Source organism: Pipistrellus hanaki (genome assembly GCF_964339955.1).
Source record: "Pipistrellus hanaki genome assembly, chromosome: 13".
NCBI classification, from domain to species: Eukaryota; Metazoa; Chordata; class Mammalia; order Chiroptera; family Vespertilionidae; genus Pipistrellus; species Pipistrellus hanaki.
Window position 1 is genome coordinate 43,843,867 of NC_140515.1, and position 18,376 is coordinate 43,862,242.

Genomic DNA, 18,376 nt, shown 5'->3' on the forward strand with positions numbered 1-18,376 from the left:
GACAGCAGGGAAGCTCAGAAGGGGCCCTTAGGTCAGCCCAGCTGCCGAGAGCCGGGCAAAGGCACTTTCAAAGACAAGTCGTTGTCTGGCACAGATCCTGCCTGCCAGCCTGAAAGCACTTCCCTGTAACCGTGTCTCATCCTGGCATTAGCGCCATCCTTCACAAAGCGCCCGGTTTTCACCCCCGAGGACTGGTTCTTTCCCACACGTGGTGAAATCTGACTCGGCAAGGTCTCCGCACACAGACCCGGCCTTGAAGAGTGACATGGTTTTCTTTCCTTCTACAGGGTGTTTAGTATCTTCGGGAGGATTGATGCCACACACACAGACAAGAACACCTTTGGAAGTTACATTATCTGCACTTCTTCCATGCTCATTCAGCTTTCCGGATTTGGAAAAGTAAACGTTTCATGTTAATGTGTTGTCTTAATGGTTACCGTCTTCGATCAGAGGCTGAAACAAAATAGTGAAATGAAAATTTTACTCTTCCAAATCTGCCAAGCTAAGTGAGTATTAAAGAAATGTAAATGATTAAGCTTCAAAATATTTTTTTTTTGTAAGTGTGTAGCATTTATGCTTGTGAAAATATAAAACCTTAAAATTTCAGCATCACTTTTTGGGACAGCCTGTATCTCCCATTTCTTTTCAAGGACTTTGAAACCAGTAAACATGTCCTCTGGCCAGCCTATAGTTGTGTGTGTGTGCGTGTGTGTGCGTGTGTGTGTGTGTGTGTGTGTTTTCCTGGTTTAAGAAGAGCTTTTCTTTAAAGGTGTCTTTTTTTAAGATTGTGAGATATTCTCTGACAGAGCACTGTTTTCTGAAATTGAGTGAAAAATTAAAAACCTTAATTGTCATTAACTTGCAATTGAAGTAATTTTAACATTCAGATGTGCTATTTTGACATTTTATTTGTTTGGGAATCTTACTGGGAGAATATAATAACCTCATGATCGTGGGTTAGAGCAAGGCCTTAGAGAGAAGGAAGGCAGTACGGCAGAGAGATGATGGGGCAGAGGAAGCCGGTAGATGATCCGGCCATGCCTCCTATTTCAATGGCTTGCTCTCTAGTTGGTCCTATACCCATTGCTGGTGAGGGCAGCTCCACTGTTGCCGCTAAAAGCAGCCTGTACCTCGTGAGAACCAAACACAAGTGCAAAGAAAAACAGTGATCCTTGGGTGTAAATGGAGGTTATAGCTAAGGTGCATGGTCATATGCCAATGACAGGAAAGGCTAACTAACATAGTCGATGCTGCTGGTGCCTTCAGCCTATCCCCATGGGCTCCACTTCAGTGCCCCAAAGCTTGCCTTCCAAGTGACCAAAACTGCATTCCTTTGCCTGGAGGTGTGCTCTTGGCTGCCCAAGTCGTAGTCCCGAAATGTCAGGAAGTCAATGGTCTCCGGAGGCAGTCCTCACCTAATCCCTGGCAGGTGAATCAATATGCATCACTTGCCTCTTGGGTGGGGTGACTATGAGGCATATGTTCCTCATTGTCTCCTAGAATTCCCCAATGTGACTAAGCTCCAGGTGCCCACAGTGGTAACTGGTTTGATAACATTCCCTTTGGGGCTGCTGTTACTGCCCTGGTTCCCTTTCCCACTTGTCTATTGGTGTTTTCTTACCCCCCCCCCAAACAAACAAACAAACAAACAAACAAACAAAAAAAAACACCACATTATACAATTTCATCTCGGGGTCTGCTTCTGGGCAACCCAAAGTCTAATGGTAAGTCTTCTGAAGGAATACTGTGCTGGCAGGCACTGGATCCTCAGGTTCCTCTGATGTAAGGGTTCTCTGGGTCCACAGTATCCCTTTCTCAGAGGGGCTAATGTTTTCATGTCCAAGGCCTGAGCACAGAATCACTAGATGCCTCCAAGTGCCACTTCTCTCAGACCATCAGAAACATAACTTCTGGTATATTTCTTTCTCTTCCATTGGCTGGAGAAGCAAAACCACATTTTTTTGCTCAAAAATGCCAGGAAGTGCGACATAATGCCGATTAGTCTCAAATGCCACTAAAGCCAAACTTTTGCTAGAACTCATATAAGCAATAGCCTTGGCTCCAAGAATGGGGTCTTACTCTAGTGCTGGAAAGAGACAAAAGTGAGGAGGAATGGCTGCCTTGGTTCAAATGAAACTTGAACGAATCACCAGTGGGGACTTAAAAACCATAAAATAACAAAAAATAAAAGTTGTTTCAAAATACTGCATAGATAAAGAGAAATGAATTGTAACCCCCCCTCAGGGTGATATTAAAACACTCATGTTCCATGTAATGGAAATTCTGAGACACTAAAAACAACAAAACACGAAGTCCACAAAAAAGCGAAGAGTTGTGAAAGATGTCACAGCAGCAATGTGTTCAAGAGGCTCTCACATGGGCAAAGGGAACATTTAAAAATGGATGTAGCTTGACCCTTTCCAAACAGCCTCAAAATGTTGTCCTGCAGAAACTTGAACCCATCACCTAAGGAAGTCTCTGTGGTCATACAAAAGTCAGACCACCTACCTTGGGGGAGTCTATTCACAGCAAGCCATTCTTAAGAACCTTCCTTTGCAAATCCTCAGAAGCCACTCTTCTCAGATCATAGATTTTTGTTGGGTTTCATCTTTGCAGAGAACATCCTCTCTGGGGCCCTGATTTCTTGTCAGCTGAGTTGAGATGATGGGAAGATCTTCTACCTCAGTTCTTATGTGTGGATAGCTTCTTTTTTTAATTTAATTTTTTTAAAAGGGAAAAGAACAGCATTGCTTTTCTGCCGGACAACCTATTCCCTTATTTATAATGCAGGACAGCAGGGCCTTGTAAGTGTATATTCTGGTTCATCTGAGGACACACGGTTGTTCATTTTAAAATTAGACTCATAGTAATTAAATGAAGACAGCCTACAGCAGGAAAGCATTACTCAGCACCTACTGCTGGACGCTGCACTTCTAGACTCCATTGAACTGGTTTAACACATAGTCCCTGCCCTCTTGAAACTTCAAATCTAGCAAAAGAAATATCCATCTCATTGACAAATATGAGGCTTGGTCAGTGAATGGTGAAGAATATATGTAATACATGACTAACCACGTAACCTTTGGACAAGATGGGGAAGGAAATGTCACTGAAGTGGTATGTTTCAGTCAAGCAGAAGCAGAGAGAATTTGGATCTCAATCCTATTAATTACAGAAGGACATCTGGGATATCCTTAAGTGAAGGATATTGAGATGCTAGGTTGAAACAGAAGCAAAGGAAAATATCTATTGGATTTTGAAGGATGTAAGTTTGAATTTGGATGGCTGAAGAGCATCAGAACAATGGAAGGATGTAGCTGCTATAAAAAAAGAAGGTAGGCAGCTTAAGCCCCACATTCAAAATAGGTGAGAGGGCTACATTTGCATTCAGGAGACCAGAATCCTGGGCAGGTAACCGAACATCTATTATTCTCATTTTCCATAAATCCTGAGGGTTCCCTACAACACACTTGGCCAATCACTGCTCCTTAAGAAGAATTTAAAATAGGACATGACTGGTGTTTATACTGTGGGTTACCCTGAGCCCACAGAGACCCTAGTGATGAGCCAGTAACAAATTGGGGATTACTAGGAGAATTATTTCTCATCTATTATTGAATATTAAGAATTAGCTAAATTCTGTACCTGAGAGGCATATGTCAGGATTCATTTCTTAACACTGAAATTGTTAATTTTCAAAAAAAACATTGCAAACTATTTTACAAAAATAGACTTGTGAAGTTGAAGACAGCCCTACCTAGGCTAATATAAAGGCACACAAATATTTTTTCTTTTATGTGTCCTCAAAATAATACTTATCATTAGTTAGTCTTATTTCTTGATAATCCAAAAGGCATGTGCCCTTTGCACTTCCTTCTTAGAATAAGACATTTTAATAATAATTAAATGTGCCAAAACCAGTTTGGCTCAGTGGTAGAGCATCAGTCTGTGGAATGAAAGGTCCCAGGTTCAATTCCGGTCAAGGGCATGTACCTTGGTTGCGGGCACATCCCCGGTAGGGGGTGTGTAAGAGGCAGCTGGTCAATGTTTCTCTCTCATCGACGTTTCTAGCTCTCTATCTCTCTCCCTTCCTCTCTGTAAGAAAAACCAATAAAATATATTTTTTTAAAAATTTTAAAAAATAATTAAATGTAAGGTTTTCAGAAAGATAAAATGTGGATAGTAAAAAGGAAAAGGTTTCTTTGTTCTTTTCACTTACTTCACTTTTATAATTCATGCCCCTCTTAAATTTCCTTCATGGGAGCTACTTCTATACACCTGGTTGAATATTTGATAAAGCATGTTGATAATTTGGGAAGGGAAACAAACAAAAACATCCTTTTTGACTAAAAAAAGGGAGGGTTGCCCATTGTAGTAAGCAATGATAAGTAGGGTAAACATGAGAAAAATTGGTATTTTTAGTCAAGACATTATGTAATGAGTCATTTATTTAAACAGTCTAAAGCTCTGTAAAATGATTCCAGGAAAATGGCTTCAATATCTCTCTGTCAACACACCAAGACTCAGCGCTCGCCTCTGCTCCCTAACAACTCTACTTTAAACTTTATTTCCCTTCAAAATAAATGAGCACATTAATGATGTGCCAGTAATACCAGGGTCAATCACAAACTCCCAAAACTATGTGTATATCAGGGCCAACACTGATCTACCAAAAAAATCAAAATGACGGTCAAAGACTAAAAGGAAAAGCCAGGGCTAGCAAGATTGAAGACGGCCCCCTAAAAGTGAGAAGGAAATCAGGAAACAGAATTAGGTCAGATAGGAGGGTGGTACAGCTCCAAAAAATAGAACTGGATTACTTCACTACTATAAAGATATTTCCATCCCTTGCCTTCAAAAACAACAAGACAGCGATGTGATGAAATCTACATAAGAATTAAAAAAACAGAGTAGCGAACACAGTTCACCAAACAATCCTTGCTCCCCATTCTATAGTATAGTGTCAGCACTAAAAGGCAACTGTTCAGGAGGGACCATCTCACTCTGCTTCATTTTTGTGGGGACACGTGATTCCTTTTCATCAGTGGAATTTGAGCAAAATGAGTTTGTGTCACTTCCAAGCCAAGGTGGTTAGGAAGTCAGTGAGCTTCTCCACTCTCACTCCCCTCTCAGTGGTCTGATGCAATGAACACATGACTTTGGAAACCATGAGCTGAAGATGGAGGAGCCTGAGACCAAAGGAATTGAGTCTAATCCTGAACCACCGTGGAGCATAGTCAACAATCATCAGAAACAGCAATTTTCAACTTCACATGAGTAAAAACTAAACTTCTAGTTGTGAGCTACTGTGCATTTTTTATTTTATTTCAATGGATAGTGTGTATTTTTTTAACCAATATATGTGGCAAGAAAAAGAAAGTGTTTCAATCACTTGAAATAATGCATTTAAGTTATTTTTGCATGAATTTGTTGGAATTATAGATTTTTAAGACTAAAGTTGGGTTGTCCTAATTACTAGTAGCAACAAATGGCTATTGAGCACTTGAAAGGTAGATAGTTGAAGATATGCTGCAAATATAAAATACACACCCAATATTTAAGATTTAATCCAAAAAAGTAAAATATCTCATTAATTCTTTTCTATTGATTACATATTAATATTTTGAATATATTAGGGGAGATAAAATATTTTAATTATACTCACTGGTTGCCTTTTACTTATTTATAATGTGGCTATTAGAAGATTTTGAACTATATATGTGGTTCTCAGTGCATTTCTATTGGCCTCCTGCTGGGCTAGCAGAGGTTTTTAAAGTGCAACCCACCATCTGTTTTTTTTGTAAATAAAGTTTTATTGGTATACAGCCATGCAAGTCTGTTTACATATTACCTATGGCTGTTTTTCCACTACAACAGCAGAGTTAAGTAGCCTCAACAGAGACTGACAAGCTGAAAATATTTATTTTATATCCTATTTTTAGAAAATGTTTGCCAACTCTTAGGCTAAGAATTATCTGAAGTTATCCTATCTAATAAAAGAGTAATATGCAAACTGACCATACCTCCACTACACCCACAAGCCATGCCCACTATCCAATCAGGAGCAAGTATGCAATGTAATCCAACCAAAATGGCTGCGGCCACAAAGCGAACAGGAGGCTTGGGTTTCCCTGGCACTGTAGGAAGCCAAGCTTTCCCGCACACTCTGGCAAGCCCTAGACTCCACTCAAGGCTACAAAGTTTCAATTATAGAAGATAAATAAATCCCAACAAAAATGGCTGTGGCCATGGAGCAAGCAGGAAGCTTGGGTTTTCCTGGCGATGAAGAAAGCCAAGTTCCTGGCCTGCCTTGGCCTCTGCTGAAGGCTACAAAGTTTCAATTATAGAAGATAAATAAATTGCAAATACCAGAGCCTCCACTTGGGTCTCTGGGGGGCGAGGCCAGCCTGTAAACCACCACAGGCCCCTCACCCAGGCCCCCATACCCCAAGGGAACCCCCACTCTGATCCAGGACACTCTTTAGGGCAAACCAGCTGGCCCCCACCTCTATCCTATCTAATAAAAGAGTAATATGCAAATTGACCATCACCCCAACACACATGATGGCCATCCCCATGTGGTCAAAGATGGCTGCCCCCATGTGGACAGAAGATGGCCACCACAAGATGGCCAGCAGGGGAGGACAGTTATGAGTGATCAGGCCATCAGGGGAGGGCAGTGGGAGGGACTAGGCCAGCAGAGGAGGGAAGTTGGGGGCGACCAGGCCTGCAGGGAAGGGCAGTTGGGAGGGACCCAAGCCTGCATGGGAGAGCAGTTGGGAGGGATTAGGCCTGCTGTGGAAGTCAGTTAGGGGCAATCAAGCTTGCAGGGGAGTGGTTAAGGGATGATCAGGCTGGCAGGCAAAAGCAGTTAGGAGCAATCAGGAAGGCAGAAAGGCGAGCAGTTGGGAGCCAGCAGTCCTGGATTGCGAGAGGAATGTCTGTTGGCCATCCCTTGAGGGGTTCTAGATTGGAGAGGGTGCAGGCTGGGCTGAGGGACACATACACACCCATGCATAAATTTCATGCACCAGGCCTCTAGTCTAATTTATAAACTCCTATCATTTTATGACTAAGGAAATTAAAACTCAGATAAGTCAAAAAAAATTTCCAAAATATTTTTATCCTTAAGTAGGTAGTATTTACATATCACTCTCATTCATTCATTCATTCATTCATTCATTCCCTCATATTCTCTACCATCTCTAATTTTGATCATTAAAGAAATAAAATCCCTATCAGTTTGAAAATCAACACAATACTATATAATCTCAAATCACAATTTTAATTCAATGTAGGCATGCAGAAGTATATTTCCACCTGACACAGAAACTGTAGGCATGTACATGTAATAGCAGAGAACCCTTGAGTAATATTCAGCTACAAATAGGCTGTGAGATGGTCTTTAAGCTTCACTTGAAAAGATTTTAAAGAGGATCTATCATGCAATCTTCTTTCAAATTAAACTTGAAATCTCCCTAAGTGCAGATCTGGTTTGCTAAGAAGATTCATTATTAGAATTAGATTAGAAAAAATTTGCCACATCTTGAAGAAAGTAAAATATGCTCCCTAAGTGCATATCTTGCTTGTTAAGATTATTAGGGTTAAATTAGAAAAAACTTTGCCACATTTTAGAGAAAGTAAAATCTGTTCCCAAAGACTTCACAACAACATTTAACTGCTTCAGTGCCAGCAGCCATCATCTCTCAATGGATTATTCTAAGAGTCTCATTATTTCCCGTCTCTCTCGCACACAGTATCTATCCTAAAGAACTCTTCATGTTACCAAGACAAAGTCCATCTTCCTTATTGTGGTCTGGAAGTGTTCGTCATGTGACTCTTACCAGGTCTAATATCCTCATTTATTGTCCTTTTCATATTAGTCAGACTCTCAGGCTCCTTGCAATTCTTGGGGTCCTTGCTATTCCCAGACACTTCATACTTTAATCCCACTTTGTACATTTACCATGTTTCCCCGAAAATAAGACATCCTCCGAAAATAAGACCTAGCGCATGGAAAGATAAGACATCCCCTGAAAATAAGACCTAGTGCAACTTTGGGAGAAAAAAATTAATATAAGACACTGTCTTATTTTCGGGGAAACAGGGTATATATGGTGTTCTTACTGCCTACAACTCTCTCCATCCCCAACTATTGGTTCTCACTGCACATTGTACTTACTCCATTATAGAACTAATCAATATTGTAATTTATTATTGAAGTATTAATTCTACCACCAGTAGATATAGCTAATATTTGGGAATACTTAACTATGGGTCAGATGTTACATGATTTCATTTACCCTTTGCATTTTATAGATGAGGAAACTGAGCACATACGACAAAGCCAGGTAAAGCCAGAATATGAAACTACGCATACCCACTCCACAGTCCTGGTCCTTCACTCTATGCCCAGTGGTTTTCAATGGGGGTGAATTTGTTTCCTATGAGACATTTAGCAGTATCTGGAGACATTTTTGAATGTTGCAGCTGATGTGTGGGGATGCAACTGGCATCTACTGGGTTGAGGCCAGTGATGATACTAAAACCCTGCACAACACAGGACAGCCCTCCACTGCAAATAATTATTTGGCTCAAATGCCAATATTTCAGAGGCTGAGAAAGACTGTCCTACACTAACTCAATTCCTGTAGGTTGTCCCAGCATACCAGGGCACCTACCCTAGAGCTTGGCATTGAGTAGATGCCTGATGTACATATGATGCATGGATGGATAGATAAATGGATGGATGAATTGAAGGATGGGAAGCAAGTTGGAGGGAGCAATAGATGGATAGACAAACTCCAGAAGAAGAAAAAAGCTTGAAGGCTCAGTTTTTGTGGCAACTTCAATAAAGATAAATCTGATCACATATTCATAATTAACAGTAAATGGGTGCACATAGAGTACATTCCAGATGCTGCCTTCACCTTAGCAACACCTTACATCTACAAACCTATAGAACATGAAATTAAATTAAAAAGCCAATTGAATTTTTTTTTTCCAAGAGGCCTCACAGGGACAAGATATTTTTCAAATCACTTACAGGACAAATTGAGATGTTCACCACCTGCATAGATAATCAACAATTGAATTGGTTTTTTTTTAAAGGCTCTTTTATATAAGGCTCACCTGCTTTCTTTTTAAAAAATAAAAGACATATAATTTAAAAATATATACAGACTGCTATTTTCTCCTATTGTAGCTACCATTCAAATATAAGCACATTATTCTAGATCTCCAGATGCTGGAAGTGGAGTAGAAATTACAGTGAAGCTTAGGTGAAATTCAAAAAAGTAAATAAAAACACATACAATGGAAATTAACCATTTTCTGGCTTATGTAAATTAATACATCTTATCATAAAAAATAAAGTCAAGAAAAGAGATGTTTTATGATTATAATTTACTAGAGGCCTGGTGCATGAATTTGTGCATGGGTGGGGTCTGGCCGCCCTGCCCCAATCTGGGGCAATCCAGCAGGGCTGGCCTAAGGGAAGGGCTGGGGGCCGTTGGCCGGCCAATTCACCTCCTAATAGAACTCCCAAACTCCAGGTGGAGGAAACAATTTGCATATTAGCCTTTTATTATATAGGAGGTTAAAAGTAAACTCAATTTAGCATTATTTTTACATCGTCCCCAAAATAGTTCAACAATGGCAGCGTTAATCAGTGTCGTATACAAATTGATAGTTTTTTTTTGTGGAAAAGCAAAAAAGCTTATGCTTTAGGACTAGAAACTGCTCCTGTGAGTTATCACTTATTATGAAAGATAGTCAGAGGTGAAAAAAAAAATGATACTAGTTTTTTAAAGTGTAACACCATAGACTGTTCCTCACAACCTTTTGTATTAAACTTTAGCTTTACAGACACATACACCCACACATGTACATGCATATTTTTTTTAAACTTTTTAATTATTTATTTAATCTATTTAATCTTCACCCAAGAATATTTTTGAGAGAGAGAGAGAGAGAGAGAGAGAGAGAGAGAGAGATTTGAGAGAAAGAGGAGGAGAGATGGGAAAAGAGACACACGCGGAGAAACATCAATGTGAGAGAGATACGCCAATCAGTTGCTTCCTATATGAGCCCTAAGTGAGGATTGAACTTGCAACCTGTTGGTGTACAGGACAATGCTCCAACCAACTGAACCACCTGGCTAGGGCCACAAATAAATATTTTGCGACCTATTTTCCATCTTGGATATTTATAGCACACACTAGCATAAAAATAGGCTCTGTAAACTCCCACATTATGTAGTTAAACTCCCACGCCATGTCGTCAAACATAACTGGCCATAGGGTATCATAAGTAAATAGTAAAGCAAGTAAAAAGTACAATGAGGCTCTGCCAAAATAGTCAGGATTATGAAGGACTGAAAGTGATGACAACCTTAGTGACATGGGACGCCAGCGTGACTACGGAATTCTCCCTGCGATTTGGAAGCTGGGCATGGGAACCACAGCCAAAGCCCAGAGACAAGCAGTGCCTTTTTCACTCTCTGTGAGAACATGGCACACACCTGTCAGAGGCAGATTCTGCATGTTTGGACGTGCAAGTAGGTGAGACATTTAAGCTTGTGGAAAAGAAATATGAAAAACTGACCCAAACCCACAAATGGCAGAACTGTTATCAATAATTTTTTTTTGAGCGCCCATTCTGTGCAATCATTATTAATGATTATATAAATCTGGGAAAACAGTATTCCAAGAGAAACAAAAAGAGGGGAAATGTATATTTGAGCCATCCTGAGAATTATAGAACAATATATGCCACAAAAATCCGCATACTCAATGGGTTCCTGACAGTCATAACCATACATTATGCCACTAAAACCATGACTATCTTTTCACTCTCCTCATCTCAAACACTCCTGAGCCAACAGAGGAGTCACACAAGTATGTTTCCCAAATTAAGAAGGCATACCTGCTGTTAATGTGCATTCCTTTGTCCAAGCTTTTCCTTTAATCAGCTTATCACTCATGACTTTCTGAATAAATCTCTAAATTCTTGATCACTTGAAGGCTGTCGTTTGGGATGAGGAAGTTGAATGAATAACTTAGTTCAAATTAATCCTTTCCTAACTGCTATGTGTGCCCCATCTCAGCAAGTACACACATGTATATGTATATGTTATCATAAATATTGTTATATTATTATAATGTTATATGTACATTATATATTACTTGAGGCCCGGTGCACAAATTCATGCACGGGAGGGGAGGGGGTGTTCCTCAGCCCAGCCTTCACCCTCTCCAATCTGGGATCCCTCTCAAATCCAGGACTGCTGGCTCCCAACTGCTCACCTGATTGCCTTAATCGCTTCTGCCTGCCAGCCTGATCACCACGTAACCACTCCCTTTCCAGCCTGACTGACTCCTAACTGCTCCCCTGCCAGCCCAATTGCCCCTAACTGTCCTCCCCTGCAGGCCTGGTCGCCCCTAACTGCCCTCCTTTGACAGCCTGGTCACCATAACTGCCCTCTCCTTAAGGCCTGGTGCCCACCCAACTGCCCTCTCCTGCAGGCCTGGTCCCTCACAACTGCCCTCCCCTGCAGGCCTGGTTGCTCCCAACTGCCCTCCTCTGCAGGCCTGGCCCCCCCCCACAACTGCCCTCCCTGCAAGGCCTAGTTGCTCCCAACTGCCCTCCCCTGCAGGCACAGTCACCCCCAACTGCCCTTCCCTAGTTGCCCCCAACTGCCTTCCTCTGCTGGCCTGGTCACTCCCAACTGCCCTCCCTTGCAGACCTGGTCCCTCCCAACTGCCCTCCTCTGCTGGCCTGATAGCTCACAACTGCCCTCCCCTGCTGGCCATCTGGTGTCCACTTTGGGGTGGCCATCTTGTGTGTTGGAGTGATGGTCATTTGCATATTACATCTTTATTGTATAGGATTAGCATATACATATATCATAATATACATATGATTGTATATGTTATATGTATATGTGTGTCTGTCTATACAGTGTAAAAGCTATATTATGCTTCCTAGGACAGAAAGTCAAGATTCTGGGTCCTAATTCCAGACTCTCCGGAGTTGTTATTTGGAAAAATTACCTAAATTCACAATGGAGCTCAGTTTCTTGGTCAATAAAAAAGAGTGCTGCAGGAGAGCTGCCAGTCCATAAAGTCTCCAAAGTCCCTTGAAATTGGGACAGTATGGACAAAAAAACATTAGTATTGGACATAGATCACTATTTTAGCTGTCAGTTGACCAGATTCCTGAGAGGAAGATATGGAAATACACTACTTGTGACTCAGTGATTTGGATAGTCTCCCTCCCCCCAGTACTTACTTAAATGCCATTTGACTAATAAGTTAGGGAACTTAAAGTGGAGAGTGAATATCCTTAATCAGAGACTTACTGGCCGAAACATATTTAATCCCATACCATGGAGATACCAAGAGAATCTTGGGCAAATCACACTGCAATTAAATCACACTAATACACATGGACTACCAAAACTGTAAACAATCACTTCCTCAGGCTAAAATAACTTTATTTCATCTAGGGGGCCATATAAGAGATCCCAACAGGCAGTTCCATTCTATCACAGTATAGACCATTTCAGAATCTCTTTGTATTTCTATATGCATATTGTCTCAAAGGTCACTGGGCTAAATGCTGAACTACAAAATGACTAACAAGGCCAGGCACACAGTAGGCACACAGATTTGTATAGACTGAATGAGGAATCAAATAAGTCATCAAAATGACTTTAAGTTAAAGCAAGAAGTTAACTCGCCACCCATAACTCAACCACCTCAGACACTAGACTAAGCCCTTGAAGCAAAATAGCTGGGGCATGATGCAATCTGGGCAGCAAAGATTCATTTTGGGCAAAAGCAAGTGAGAAGATGACACTTAATTTCAAAATCAGAAGAGAAAGAGAGGCACCACCCCTTCCCATCCTAGATTCATTCTTTGTTTTGTTTTGTTTTTGTTTTTTTAATAATCTTTATTGTTCAGATTACTACAATTGATTCTCCTCCCCCCTCCCCATAACTTCCCTCCATTTGGTCCCCACTCCACTCTCTGCCCTTACCTCCCTCCCCCACTTGCTATCCTCATCCATAGGTATATGATTTTTGTCCAGTCTCTTCCTGTACCCCCACACAGACATCCCTTTGAATAAGTGTTTCCCTGTGCTCATATATGAATTGCTAGGTGCTGGGAATCAAGGATGAATAACCCACAGCCCCTCATCACAATTTGCATGGGGAGACAGCAATGGACACTGAAAACAAACTGCTGTAAGGAAGATAGGAGCTAGATAGAGTAAAACACAAAGCACCAAGGCCACCTGTTCAGGGAGGTTATGGTCACAGTGTCATTTTCAAGTACCTGGCTGGCCTGCCCTCTCAGATTGCTTTAGTGAAAAGCTTGGCCGTGACACTGGATATTTGAGAAAGTCAGCCTAAAGAACATGTCAACCATTCATTCCTCTAGGTTTTCTGTTTCTGCCTTGGGGACAATCTCCAGGATCTCCACTGCTGGACCATGGCTTAGCTTATCTCCAAAGATAAACTCCCACCGGGTTACTTTACATCATTATGCTTTCTGCATATTTTTTTCTCTCTAGGGTTGGTGAAAGTCATGATCATATAAAAACTTTACTTCGTTTTCTGGAGAACTGAAGTTCAAGTATTGGCCATTATATGATTTGATATTTCATAGGAGTATATACTAGATGTCAGGCACCATAGTAAGCACTTTGCCAATGTTATTGAGATATCCTTATAACTTTAATGCATAGTCCAGTTCTCTTTTATTTTTTCCCTCTCTCTCTGAACGTGGCTACTGAGAATCTCAGAGCTAAATTAAATACTCAAAAGCAATAAGTACTTAAGATTTCAGTTTATCTTTTTTGTCCCCTACCAGTTTCATCATTTTGTAGAACTTCTGTACATTTACTCAGGCACGTTTCTGAGAGTCCATACTCTATAAAGAAAAACGAACTCCCATAATCATCTATTGTAACTTCCTTTTAATCTCAATTGTCAAAAATGTTCCCATGACTAGCTAATTTGAAGATAACCCCCCTTGGGTATCACAGCTCAGTCAACTTGAAAACTCAGATAATGCAATATTTCCCATAATCATCTGGTTCAAAATCTGCTTATGCAAGTGGGAAAAGAGGGGCAAAGGGAGAGGGCACAGAGTAACCACCAGGTTATTTCCAATCTACTTCCAAGGTCTATTTGTATCTTGTGTGGGATCCTGACAGTCTCATCTGCCCTTTCCCCAACCACCACTTTTGTAGATCAGCTAGAGATTCTGCTAGAACCTGCTGAGTGAGAAGGCATTGCTATCACCCAGTGATGTTTATTTCCTGGAATTTCACTCTTAGCACTGACATTACCACTGGAATGCATAAAAATTCTGCTGCAACCCAGCACGTTGAAGGTCAAAGTCTTCAGGGAATCAGGTAAAGCAAACTGCTGCTGAGGCATTCCATGTACTCAAGGCAAATGCCCCCAAGAAAAACTCTCAGAAATAACTCTGCATCATCACTAAGCTAAATGGGGCTAGCTTTCATCTTAAAAGAGAGTGAGAGATAAACAAATATTGACCCATATATACATGGCTCACACAAATACAGGCACAGATCTTGGCATGCCCAATTGGTACCCACTTAGGATGCTTAGTCAGGTAATTTGGTGAACACAATGTTTCCTTTATTCAACAAAGATTGACTCAGCACCTACTGTGTGCCAAGATGCTGGAGGATCAAGAGTGAATGAAGCAGTCAAGATACTTTTTCTCATGGACTCCATTCTAGACACAGGAGCTAGGCAATCAATAAAATGAACCAACTGAAATGAACAATTCAGATTGCAAATAAAACCAAGGAAGGGGGCACAAAAACCAGTGTCTCAGAAGGAATGAGGGATGGTCTTGACTCAAGTGGTCAGGGAAAGGCTTTTTAAAAAGGTGACACACAATCTTACACTGGAACGGCAAAAAGGAGCTAAAGAAACCAACCACCTTTACTCTGATTTCCATCACCAAGATGAGCTTAATAAAAAAGAAATGTGCAATCCCACGTGTGGCTCCACACACCCTGTGCTTCAAATAATTGCAACCCACCCACCCCTTCCCCCAAATACACAGAACAAAACAAAACAAAAAAGGAAAGGAATCCACACCTCTTAAGGAAACTTTAAGAAATAACCTTTTCTCAAAGATGCAGATTAAAATTTATTTTAATAGCAGAATTTACTATAAAGAATTTCTAGGGGAGAAACGGAAGGTTTATTACTCTTGGAAAGCCAGTTACTTGATAAAACAAATATTTCAATGTCAATAAAATGATGCCTTTGAATGGCAGTGCCAACAGGAATTGCTTCATAAAATAAAGTTCCATGGCTATATTCAGTTTCATTTTACTTCCATTTGCTGGAGAATAAAAGCAAGTCATATTTACTCACGGATGGTCCTCCTTCTAATGCATAACAAAACTTTGAAAGTCATGAAAATGAAATTCTGATAGTGTCAATTGAACAATCACAAATAATAAATGGATGTGCACCAATGCCTTCCCAGATAATACCCCAAATACATCACTTAGTATTGAATTTCTGGTAGAGTCCATTAAAACACTTGAGCCAAAACTCCTAAAAACATCCACTGCTCAAAACACCGTTTTTCTAAAAGAGAAAAATGTTTCCTAGTCCCTGACTTGTTTCAGAACAAGAGAGGTAAACAAGTGAGTTAGGGAGCAGTCACGGTGAATATTCAGAGTGAATCATGGAATATTTTGACTAAAATGCAAGTTTTACTTTGTAACCCAATGCATGCTATATATCATTACAATATAAATAAGGATGCTCAACTAATAGAAGGCAAAATAATGTAACAATATTGCCCTACCGTCTACATGACCCAATACACCTGTCCCTGCTGTGCTTTAGGTGTGTGAACTTCAAAAAAAAAAAAAAAAGTTCTTTAAAAACAATCTCACTAGCACCTGAGACCAGTAACTTGCTAAGAGGTAGGCTGTTTCAATGTTTGTTTTTTACTGATTAGGGGTCCTGTCTGAATCTTCATGAATTCCAAATCTGTGTGGAGAGGGGAGAGAATGAAGAATCTGAACGTATCTGTTGAGATACATTCTTTCCTTTGACTCACTTTACAAATGGTTATGCCTCTAAACCCTTTACAGTTTCCCACTGGGGGAACATGAAGTCGTGTAAAATCAATAAGTAAAAACTCACCCCAGGCCCCCTCTCTCCCCAACAAACCAGAGGCTTAAGACTTAGCACTAATAATAACCCTACGATGGTCATTGGGAAATCCTTTTCCAAAGTGACCACAGCATAAGGACAACATCCACGAGGAGTAAAAAAACAACTCCCCCAAATGAGTCCTTTTCTGGGGGGTTGGAGTGGGGGCACACAACTGGCATAACTTTTGGCATCAGAAACCACTTCGGGCCACTCCGACAGAGATGCTGCGTCAAAAGAAGAGCGAGGCAAAGAAGTGCGACTCGGGAGCCTGGCGAAATCGCCAGGGACTGGCAGAGGCGGCGGGCACCGGTGACAGCGCACGCCCATATATCAGGATCATTCTCCTTCCCAAACCCGGCAGTTCCGGGGCAGGAGCACAAGGGGGTGGTGGTGGGGGGGTGGGGATGGGGGACCCACAGTCCCTTTAAACCGCACCCCCCTCTCCTACACCCCCGTGTCTGCCAACCTTTTCCGAATTCCCGTGTCACAGAACTTCCTCATCATGGAAACTTCCACTCGGTTCGGCGCCGAGGATGCCAAACTCCATTTCACAAGGAGCCTGTCAACAGCCGGGTTTTGGGGTTTGAGAAGCAGAGCCGCTGCGATGGGAGCGGGAGGGGGGATCCCCGGCCACCCAAGCTCCGCCGCTGCCCACGCCGCGGCTCCGGGGCGCGCCGCTGCCCGGGCCCCGGAGGGCACATCCTCCCGGACGCGGGGCGCAGACACCCACCCGCGGAGGCAGGTACCAGGGCGGCTCACCCCCACCCCCACCCACCCACGCCCGCGCGCGCTCCGCCGGCCGGCCGCACCCCTCCAGTTCCCCGCGACACCCCGCTCGCCATCCTGCCCACCCTTCTGGACATTTGGAACTGTCGCCCCTCCCTTCCCCCCGCACCCCCCCAAAAAAAACACACACAAAAAACACCCCCTCACCCCTGCCTCCGCGCGCGGTCCTCTCGCCAAATCGCCGGGTCCCCGGAGCGGGTCGGGCGGCGCGCCCCTGCCCGGGGAAGGCGGCGGCGGGCGCTCGCCCCGAGCCCGGGGAGCAGGAGGTGTCGGCGCCGGGCGCACTCACATTATCCATGCAAAGTTCATCCCCGCCGCCGCGTCACGGCCGCCCGCCCGCCGGGCTGTGCGCCTTCCTTGGCCGGCCCCGCAGTCTCCACCCCCTCCGCCCCCTCCTGCCGGCGGGCGGCGGGTCCCTGGGAGCGGAGCGCCGGCCGCGGGACAAATGTCAACTCGTCGGGGCGCAGAGGGGCGGCCGCCAAGGGGCCGCGCGGGCCCTCCCTCCCGCCGCCCCCCTTTATCGGCGCAGAGAGCCGGGGACCCCCCCGCCCCAGCCGCCGCAGGCCCCGCCCCCCGCGCCCCCCGCGCGCCCGGCCTGCGCCCCACAACGAGCCCCGGGCGCACGCGGACCGCTGACCTGCTTTCCTCCCCGGCCCTCCCGGCGGGCCGGCTCCGCAGCGGCCACGGTCACGGCCAAGAGCAGGCGGAGCGGCTCCGCCAGGGGCGCAGCGAGGAAATGGCCTCCCGGCCGCCGGTCTCGCCGCTGCCACCGGCGCCGCCCGCCCGGCTGGGGGACTGGGGGACGCGTCGGTCACTCCGGGCTCGCGTACCCCTTCCCCTGCTCCCTGCGTGACCGCCACTCCGATCGGCCGCCTCCACACACACCTGCCGCCCCGGGTTCGGCTGCTCCCCCGCCTCCGATCCCCCCGGTGGTGCCTCCCACCCAAGGGTGCCCCGGACCGGGTGGCGAGGTCGCCCCGGTGGTGTCTGGTGGCCGCGCGTTCACCCACCCGGCTGGGCGTCATTCCTCCAGTCGGCACAGGGGAAGGAATGGGGAGCCGGGACGGGGGCGGGGAGGAGGTCACTTGCAGAAGTGCGGCTGTGTTTTGCCGGCGGGCCGTGCTCCTCCCTTTTTTTTCTTTTTTTTTTTTTCTCTCCAAACAACTTGTGGCATTTGTCGGGCAGACAAGGCACACTGGCTCCTGCGGGGCGTGGGGTGTTCTCTTGCCATCGCCACCCCGGGGGATGGGAGTTTGCAAAAGACCTGGCTGGCCCTCCAGGAAGACACCCTTTCGCAGCACTGGGCATATCCTGGGGTGTGTGTGCTGGGGTTGAGGCACTCCACAGGTTCCAGAAGGGCCGCC

At 43.9% G+C, this 18,376-nt stretch overlaps 1 protein-coding gene across 5 annotated transcripts in view; it reads right to left on the reverse strand.

Annotated features, from left to right (window-relative positions):
- Positions 1-18,110, reverse strand: part of THRB (thyroid hormone receptor beta) — a 280,496-nt gene extending 262,386 nt beyond the window's left edge. Inside the window, exons 1-2 of one of the 5 annotated variants that reach the window (XM_084902972.1) lie at positions 17,160-17,438; positions 16,693-16,785 (exon numbers count right to left, since the gene is read on the reverse strand). The gene's annotated coding sequence lies outside the window, so the exon portion shown is untranslated. Of the gene's footprint in view, positions 1-16,692; positions 16,786-17,159; positions 17,473-18,022 lie in introns of those variants that run through there. The other 4 variants (XM_084902973.1, XM_084902971.1, XM_084902974.1 and 1 more) reach the window with 4 other exon arrangements.
- Between the last annotated feature and the right edge of the window lie 266 nt (positions 18,111-18,376).